We start from the raw sequence: 8,159 nt of genomic DNA, 5'->3' as shown, positions 1-8,159 counted from the left end.
TTGAAAGATCTATTTTCTCTGAAATGCTCCATTTGAAACAGACACTGTGAGCACATCTACACGCAATGTTTACTGTGGAGTTGCCTAATTAGCTCTGCAGTAAAGTCTCAGCATTTACACATGTGGCCCTATTAGGCTGCAGTGAACTAATTAACCCTGCCATAGGTTTGTACTTATAAACACAAGTAATATCCTGTGGCTGCATTATTTATTGCACTGTAACACACACGTAGATGCTGACAGGGCTGGCTGGGGCAGGAGGGTACTTCAGAGCAGGAACTGCCTGCCAGCTAGGCTGGAGCAGCCCCTGGCTGACAGGTTGACCCTCTTCCCCCCTGCCAGCTGGGGATGCTCTGAACCAGCTCAACTTGTTATGGTTCCAGGTGCATGTGTAAATGAGGCACCTGGGAGCAATAAACTCTAGCATGAACTGTGCCAGAGTTTATTCAGTTGAATTAATTGCATGTGTAGATAAGCCTGGTTTACCTGATGAAAACTGGCTGGTCACTGAATAGTTCCATCGTTGTCCCCTGAGAGAACACAACTTTTAGATGCCATGCTGAGAGTTCCCAGAGAATTACATAAGTCTGCAGCCTAGTGCCCTAATCTGGGGAGAGAAAATTGTGGGATTAGACCCTGAGAAAAAGAGACAGCTGTAGGCCTAAGGCCTCCATGGGGCACTCTTGAAGAGAATCAGAGGTGCAGGCTCTGTGCTGATAGCAGAGGTACTTAGGCTCTATGCTGATAGCAGTGCTTTCAATAATGCCTTGTGACTATACACAAAAAGTAAATTTTTTTGTTAGTAGTAATAGAGAGGCATCACCTCAGAAAGCAGCTTTAAACTATTACTGTCTGCTGCACTGCATTGTAGAGAGGACCACGATTCAGTAGTGTGGGAAGGAACTTGGATGGCCTACTTGCATGTCAGACTGGGAGGTAGACACTATAAGTGGGGACCCACCTAAGTTTCAGTGAGACAACGGGGTTTTCACAGGCCACTCATGGGATGCAGAGCTGATTTTTTTAGCAGCCCAGCCCCTTGCCACTGACTGGCAGAGGGTGCCTTCACTCAGTCTACCTCGCAGCCGTTTTGGGGGGTTTTGGGGTTGATTTTGCAGGAAATGTCAGCCAATGCTAGATTTCCTGGCAATTGCAGTGATCATGGACAATGCTGTTTTTTGCAGTTGCTGTAAAATCCACAAAACTGCAATTTAGATAGGTCCCTAACTATAAGCTTGTCCAAATATTGGGCACTGGCTTTTAGTCAGTGAAATCAATAAGCAAGGATCTTCACAAAGCCACACCCAAATGTCACTTTTGAGGATAGACAGCAAAGATACAAGAAAGACAAAAAAAGGTTGAGGTTCCTTCCACAAAGCTAATTTGGCCTTATTGCATATCATGTACAATATTTACCCTAATTCAAGATGACTCTGAATTTAAGATGGCCCCCTCCAATAATTAGATTCTAAACGTGGAAAATTATTAATTTGTTATAATTTTTGATGTATAGAAAATAATTAGTGGAAGGTCTTCTTAAGCTTGTCCCCTCCACTTCTGTGGCAGGGAAATCAGTGATGGGGGAAGGGTGAGGGGCCAGGCTCCTGCCCCTTGATTCTCTGCCCCTTGTCCCTCCATGCCTGTGCCTATCCCCTCCTTACCTACCACCCCTACTCCCTGCTTTCTGCCATATGCCCCTTGCCATGTGCCCCTTCATACCTGTACCTGCTCCTCATTGCTTGCTCCCTGCCCCTCTGCCCCTGCTTCTCTCACCCCTTGCCTCCCTGTAGTCTGCATTCTCACCCCTTGACCCCCTTGTTCCTGTCCCTCCCCAACTCCCTGCTCACTCCTTACTTTCTGCTGCAGCTCTGCTCCTACAGGGCAGTCAGCAGCAGCACAGCCCCAGCTTGGTCTTAGCCCAGCCTGGCTAGGGAGAAGTGGTGGCAGTTCCTGGCAGGGTTGAGGCCGGAGGGACTGGAGCTGAGCAGAAGGTAAGGGAGAGGGAGCAGCTGTGGGGAGGGGAGCAGGGGGTTGAGGTCAGGCATAGGAACAGTGGGCAAGAGGTGGGGGGGCAGGCTGCAAGTTCTGCCCCACACCTCTTGGTCTCCCCTGCACTTCCTCCAGCTGTGTGGTCCCTCCCCCACCAAATGAGCCAGTCCAGCCCAGGACAGGTGGCAGCTCAGCTCTAGCTTCAGTCCTGAGCCCTGGGGCCAAAGCCAGAACTAAGCTACTGCCTGCCCCAGGCCTGTACTTGAATCTAAGACATGCCTTTTCCCCCATGCTGATTGGAGGGGGGAAAAAAACTTGTCTTGGATTTGAGTAAATACACTATTTCTTAAGGTACAAATATAACAACATAAACCAAAATACTGTTAGCTACAATTTAACAGGAATAAGAAATACTGCAAATCATATTGCTGTAGTCATCTTACTTTTTCATGTTTGGACTGTTTGGAACTTAGTCTTTACTTTCATAATTTAGGGCAAGAGTTTGCCTTTAGATACAACTCTGTAGAGAGTGGTAGAAGCTAGAGTCAGCCCAGGGAAGGACTTGCTAACTGTAGAGTAAAAGACTCTTTCCTTGTTTTCCCCTTCCAGGGAACAACAATCTCTGAGCAGAAGCTAATGTCATCCTGTACATCCATTTCTGCTGCATGGCCTAATTTGGGTTGGGGGGCGGAGGTCAAAGCACTGTTTGTTTCTCATCCATTTCCACCTTTTCACCACCCATCTATGCAGGGGAGGTCTAGCGTCCCTGTGGAGCATGCAGTCTTCCTGCGGTGTGGGTGGGCTGGCAATTTCTCCTAATGCCTCAGCATGGCCATGCAGGCCAGTCCTCAATGTCATCTGTCATACTTTAGCTCATATTTTTCTCTGCAGGTGAAACTTGTGTTGAGGGCCAACCACAAAAGTTACCCTCTTATCCTAAGCCACTAATATTAAAATATTTTAGAACAGATATTTTGAACTCTTGGGAAAAGATCTCCTTTGGTAGGAAGTGGGATTTCCTGGTCCCTTAGATCTGCCCTTGAGGTTTACTATAGTTGTAATTTAAATTTGATTCTTGAATCTTGGCATGCAAGTCGGTGTCCATGTGAAAAAGTTTACTGAAGTTTGCCTCTGGGTACACTTAGTGATTCTTTTCCTGTCTCTTTTCTTCATGGATTTGTACAATATGAAGTGCAAATTACATCCCAATAGTGTGGGCACTGATATTCTTGTCCTTTTTTAATATGTTGTTTTAACTAGTGGAGTCTACAGGTACACACAGGAATGCTGATACACTTTTTTCAAAATAAAAAGTGAAAAGTATCTAAAAATAGCTGAAGCTGGTTAGAAAAATCAGGATTTTTTATAATTTAGAAGATTTCAACTTTCATTGAAAAAGTGAACAGCAAATCAGTCTTCAGACTAGTGATTTTATTTTTTTGAGGTCTCAGGGTTTTGATAAAAGTTTGAAAGTTTTTGAGGAAAGCAACCAGTTCCCACAAAAGTTTTTGCTTAGCAGTGTTCTGCTGAGAAAAGGCTAACCCAAATTGGACATTGAATTTACTCTCCTCGGATATAATATCCTGAGACTTCCACTGTCTTCAGCTAAACTCTTATGAGAACATCTGACAAGCTTTTATCATTGTCCAATTAAACCTGATCTTTAACCTAAATTTAATCCAGATCAAAATATTGTCTTTTCAGCATAAGCTGCATTGGGCAAAATGTGGCTCTGGCAATAGTATCTGCTAGCCAACAATCTGTTGCTGCAGAGAGGGTAAGGCTCAGTATATGTTCTGTATCAGACAAAAATGGTGTATTCTATTATTCATAGCAATAGAATAGCACAATAAATCGCATAAAGACATTAAAACTAAATACTGAGATTCCAAAGGTAGAATCAGGAGATCATAGAAACATTGATGATGTTTTTCTGAATTTTTATGTAGAAGGTAAAAATCATGTGATTTATGTCAGGTGCGTATCTACCTGCCTTCTGACAGACTTCAGACTACCATGACTAACAACCTCTCTTTTTCAATTCAAAACATTTCTTGTGGATCTGTGGATTTAGGGATATAAATTAGTGTTTAATCTAATTTTCATTCCCAAATTTTTCTGCTTCATATTTTCTTACTCATGTTTCTGGTGGACCTTGCTGATATAAGTATTTTTCCTTTTGCTTCTTCAACTGTACAGCTGTTGGATTGAGGCAACAGCTGCACCAAACAAACCCTATGAAGGGTGAGGCATGTCTGTGGTTACGGTTCCAAATGTTTGCAGACTAAATACATCAGGAGAAATTAGCTGGTAATTTTAGTTCTTCCTCTTTCCATAAATTTTTAATAATGGTATTTTGTTTGCTTTATTAGTCTTGCTATCTGTCATCCTGCCTTTCACGTTACTTATAGGATGAGCAGTCAGCATTATTTACTTATTGCTTTGAGGAACAAATATGATTAGCTGCCTCAGAAGAGTGCTGATATAATCACTGCTTGCTGGTGGATTGATTCCCTTTGGATTTTAATAGGCTGGCTTTGTAATACTATGAAATTGACTAAATAAAAATAAAATAATGTGATCTACAAGCATAGCATTTTTGTGAATAACAGGCAGAGATATGGCCCAATCAGTTTAAATCAAATTACTTCCTTTAAGAAACTGGTTGGTGGAGTAGCATGATTAGAGACCTACATACTTGGGAGAACTCAGCGGTCTCACCTTGTGTTTGTACTCATGTTAGTAATCCCATTTAAGTCAGTTGGGTTTGCAGGATTGGGTTTTAAAACCTCAAAAATGGATTGCCACCCTTCTTGGTTGAATGCATAGAGGATGAAGATGAGCATATTTCTATGCTTAGAGTGCAGCCCAGCCACAAGAGAGAGTAACTTGCCAGGGCCAGAGTAGGAAATAAGCAGCTTTATGAAAAGAGTGAAGTACTGTACTCACTACACAGAGTAAGGAATGAGGAGGGGAGAAATTGCTACTGTCTGAATCACTGCTCTCTGATGTGTGCTGGTTATGCAGCTGTTTGGGGCATATATGGCACAGACATATGTTAGGGCCCTGCTTTAACTCATGGTGCTTTACATAAAGTGCCATGTGTTAGAGTGAAACCAACAGAAGTTCAGCAGTTGGGGTGTATGGGGTGCGCTGGAGATGGCCTACACCAGCCCAGGCCAGCAGGAGGCTGCCAAACTGCCTCCTCCCACCCCTTCCAGCTCTAGGTCTGTCAGGGAGGGAGTTCCCAGCTGCTGAATGGCCAGAGCTGTGGGGGTGGGAAATGGGGCCCGCTACCCCAGCCGGGGTATTTGGGGGAACTGTGTTGGGCCCTTGAGGTGAGGGGGCTCCATTCCTTCCCCTCTTTCTCAGCCTTGGCCATTCAGCAGCCGAGAGCAGCCAGCACGGAGTTCCCAGCTGTTGAATGGCCAGAGCTGAGGGTGAATGGTCAGGGAATGGGGCCCCCTTGCCTTATGCCGCCCCCAACTAACCCAGCTGGGGCACTGGAGGGAGCCAGGTGAAGCCCGTGAGGCAAGGGGCTCTATTCCCTGCCCCTCCCCCTCAGCACTGGCCATTCAGTAGCTAGCATTTCTGCTGCTCCCAGCTGCTGAATGGCTAGCGCTGAGGGGGAGGGGCAGGAAATGGAGCCCCCTTGAGCTTGGGGCCCTGACCCAGCTTCCCCCAATACCCCAGCCAGGGTAGCTGGGAGGGGCCATGAGGGGGCTGTATCCCTCCCAACCCCTAGCTCTTGCCATTAAGCAGCCAGCAGCATCCCAATCCTGGAGGAAACACAAGTTCCCTAAGGTGCTCTGCTTTTGAGCACCTTAATTTAATTTAATACCTGTTCTAACCAGGTATTATGCAATTGGCCATTTTTAAAGCACCCTGAAGCCATTCATGTGTGCTAAGTTAAGGCTGTAGAGTGTTTCAGTGGCCAGATCACTTTAAAACTGTCACTTCTGTCTGTGCCAATTGGTACATTATAGTGCAGCTCCTTTTGATAATGCTGTGTGATTGATCAGTAGGAAATGAAATACTCCATGTTGTTAAAGGGCAGGGAAACATGAAGAATATTTTTATACATAGTGTGCTGGAAAATAAACTGAGATTTGCCATTCACATGAATCTCGTCCCTAAGCCCTTATAAGAGATCTACCCAGATCAGGCTACAATACAATGCGCGCCTTCGTGTGTGTGTGTGCGTGCGCATGTAAGCACTCAGCAGGGCATTCAACATCACATGTTTGTTACTCTTAAAGAATTCCCAAACAGTATTGAACTTCTGGAGGCAAAATTGTTCTTTCTTGCTGGGTGGAGGAGGCGCCACTCACGCATGTGTTGAATGTTGCGCATCTCTGCTCTGGGAAACCTTTCTTGGTTAAATCCCCTTAACTTCCCCCTCATAATTGCTCTGGGACCAGTCATAACTCAGTGCCTTTGGCTAAATGCTTTGCATTCATTTGTAAGAGATTTAACATTGTGTTTCTCTAGACTTGATCCTACAAAATACTGATCACTGATCCCCAATCAGCAAAACTTTTTTTTTTTTTTTGAAAAAGCACTTTACTCAGAGCCCATCAGCAGCCCCATTTAATTCAGTGGAACCACTCAGATACTGGAAGGTAAGGCTTTGCTGAAATCCTTTGCTGAAACTGGCAAGAGCACTTTATTTTTTGCTGAGCTTTGTAGCCTCATGACAAGCTTTAGTGTACAAAATGCACTGGTCAGATTAATCTGAGCAAGGCCTGACTCAAGAGGTAGATTTTATAGTTTTGCTTTAATCAGATTATATTTTTTCATTTTACTGGAGACTAGGTCAATTGAGAATGTATGAATAATATATTCAGGGTGTGGAATCAAAATGGTGACATAATCATCCAGAGTGGAGATAAGAAAGGACATTTAAAAAAAATCTTTTTTGGGAGAAGAACATAAGTCTACTTATGATTCATTCTTTATTTTAGAAAAACATTTAAGCCATGCAGTTGGTAATTTGAGGTCTTTATTTAAATATAATTTTCTCTGTTGTTATAGTAATCTATTTCTGAAAAAACAAAAAATGATGAACATTATGGTTTGTAACTGTAAGGGGGGTGTATTTCTGTGTTTTTTAAAAATATATATTTTAAACAAAAATAGGACTGAAACTAAACTGCAAGTAAACTGCAATTGCTATGCATGGGCTCTGAATTATATGCTTTGTATCCATGTCTTAATAGTGGGTAAAAGTAGGACCATCTTGAAAACCAGGTTCTCTGTCTGAGATGGATATTGACAAAAAAAAACAAACCCTAGAAATGTTACATTTGACTCTGTTTAGCATTTTTCAAACACCACATGTTTTCTAAACATGGAGTATGGCTGGTGTCCATTTCACATGTTTACATTAGGAGCCACTCAGTTAAAATATGTAGAGCTACAATGATATATATCTGAGATCAAAGAGTTCTTTCTGCTTGTGTAAGAGCAGCTTTTTGTTCAGGCAAGCCATGATGCACAGAATTAAATGTTCTTGGCATCTTCAAACCAGGTGAAAATGCAAGAATACTTCTCTGCACTATTTTTTTCCCCTGCAATTTCATTTACTGGTGACTAATTTTTAGAGATGCATTGATACATTGGTCCCATATTGGATCAGCACTGATATAAGGAAAATTGGTAGTATCGTCAATTAGCTTTTTTTGGCTGATGTGGCTGATAATGTGGCCAATAAATGCCATGTGCATGTGTGCAGCTGTAGTGCAGCATGCAGGTGGCCAGGAACACAGCCCAGCAGCATGGAGAGCAGCCAGATTTGGCTGGTAAATCTATTGTGAGGAAAGGGGCATGTGGGTGGGGTGGGTCAGATTGAGGCCCCTGTGGTGAGGGAGGGAGTGGGGTTGGGACAGAGCAGGCACTGCATAGACAGGGTGAGGTGCAGGATGGAACCACAAGCAGCTCATCTGGGGGGGTATGGGGAGGGAGTGGTAGCTCCCACTGCTGCATGCACCCTGGGAGGGCACAGGGGGCATGTGCCGACGGATCTGCACATGGGGCAAGGGTGGCCTGCCGCTGCAGGCTGGAGCCGGGGATAGTACTGGACTCTTCCCAGTTGAGGGGGCTGGGTCAGGGCTGTGGTCAGGGTGGGTGGTGGTGATGAGCCACTTGTGACTCCATCCTGCTGCCTGCCC

General features: G+C 44.2%; 1 protein-coding gene across 3 annotated transcripts in view; it reads left to right on the top strand.

Annotated features, from left to right (window-relative positions):
• MAMDC2 (MAM domain containing 2) overlaps window positions 1-8,159 on the top strand; it is a 157,844-nt gene that overhangs the window by 48,372 nt on the left and 101,313 nt on the right. Inside the window, exon 1 of one of the 3 annotated variants that reach the window (XM_019517472.1) lies at window positions 6,495-6,611. The exons of the other annotated variants lie outside the window; for them this stretch is intronic. The gene's annotated coding sequence lies outside the window, so the exon portion shown is untranslated. Of the gene's footprint in view, window positions 1-6,494; window positions 6,612-8,159 lie in introns of those variants that run through there. 3 annotated transcript variants of the gene reach the window in all.

The sequence above is a fragment of the Gavialis gangeticus genome, unplaced genomic scaffold (assembly GCF_001723915.1).
Source record: "Gavialis gangeticus isolate Ggan-Ray unplaced genomic scaffold, GavGan_comp1, whole genome shotgun sequence".
Classification (NCBI taxonomy): domain Eukaryota; kingdom Metazoa; phylum Chordata; order Crocodylia; family Gavialidae; genus Gavialis; species Gavialis gangeticus.
Note: the sequence above shows the minus strand (reverse complement) of the source record. Positions and strands in the feature narration are given on the sequence as shown.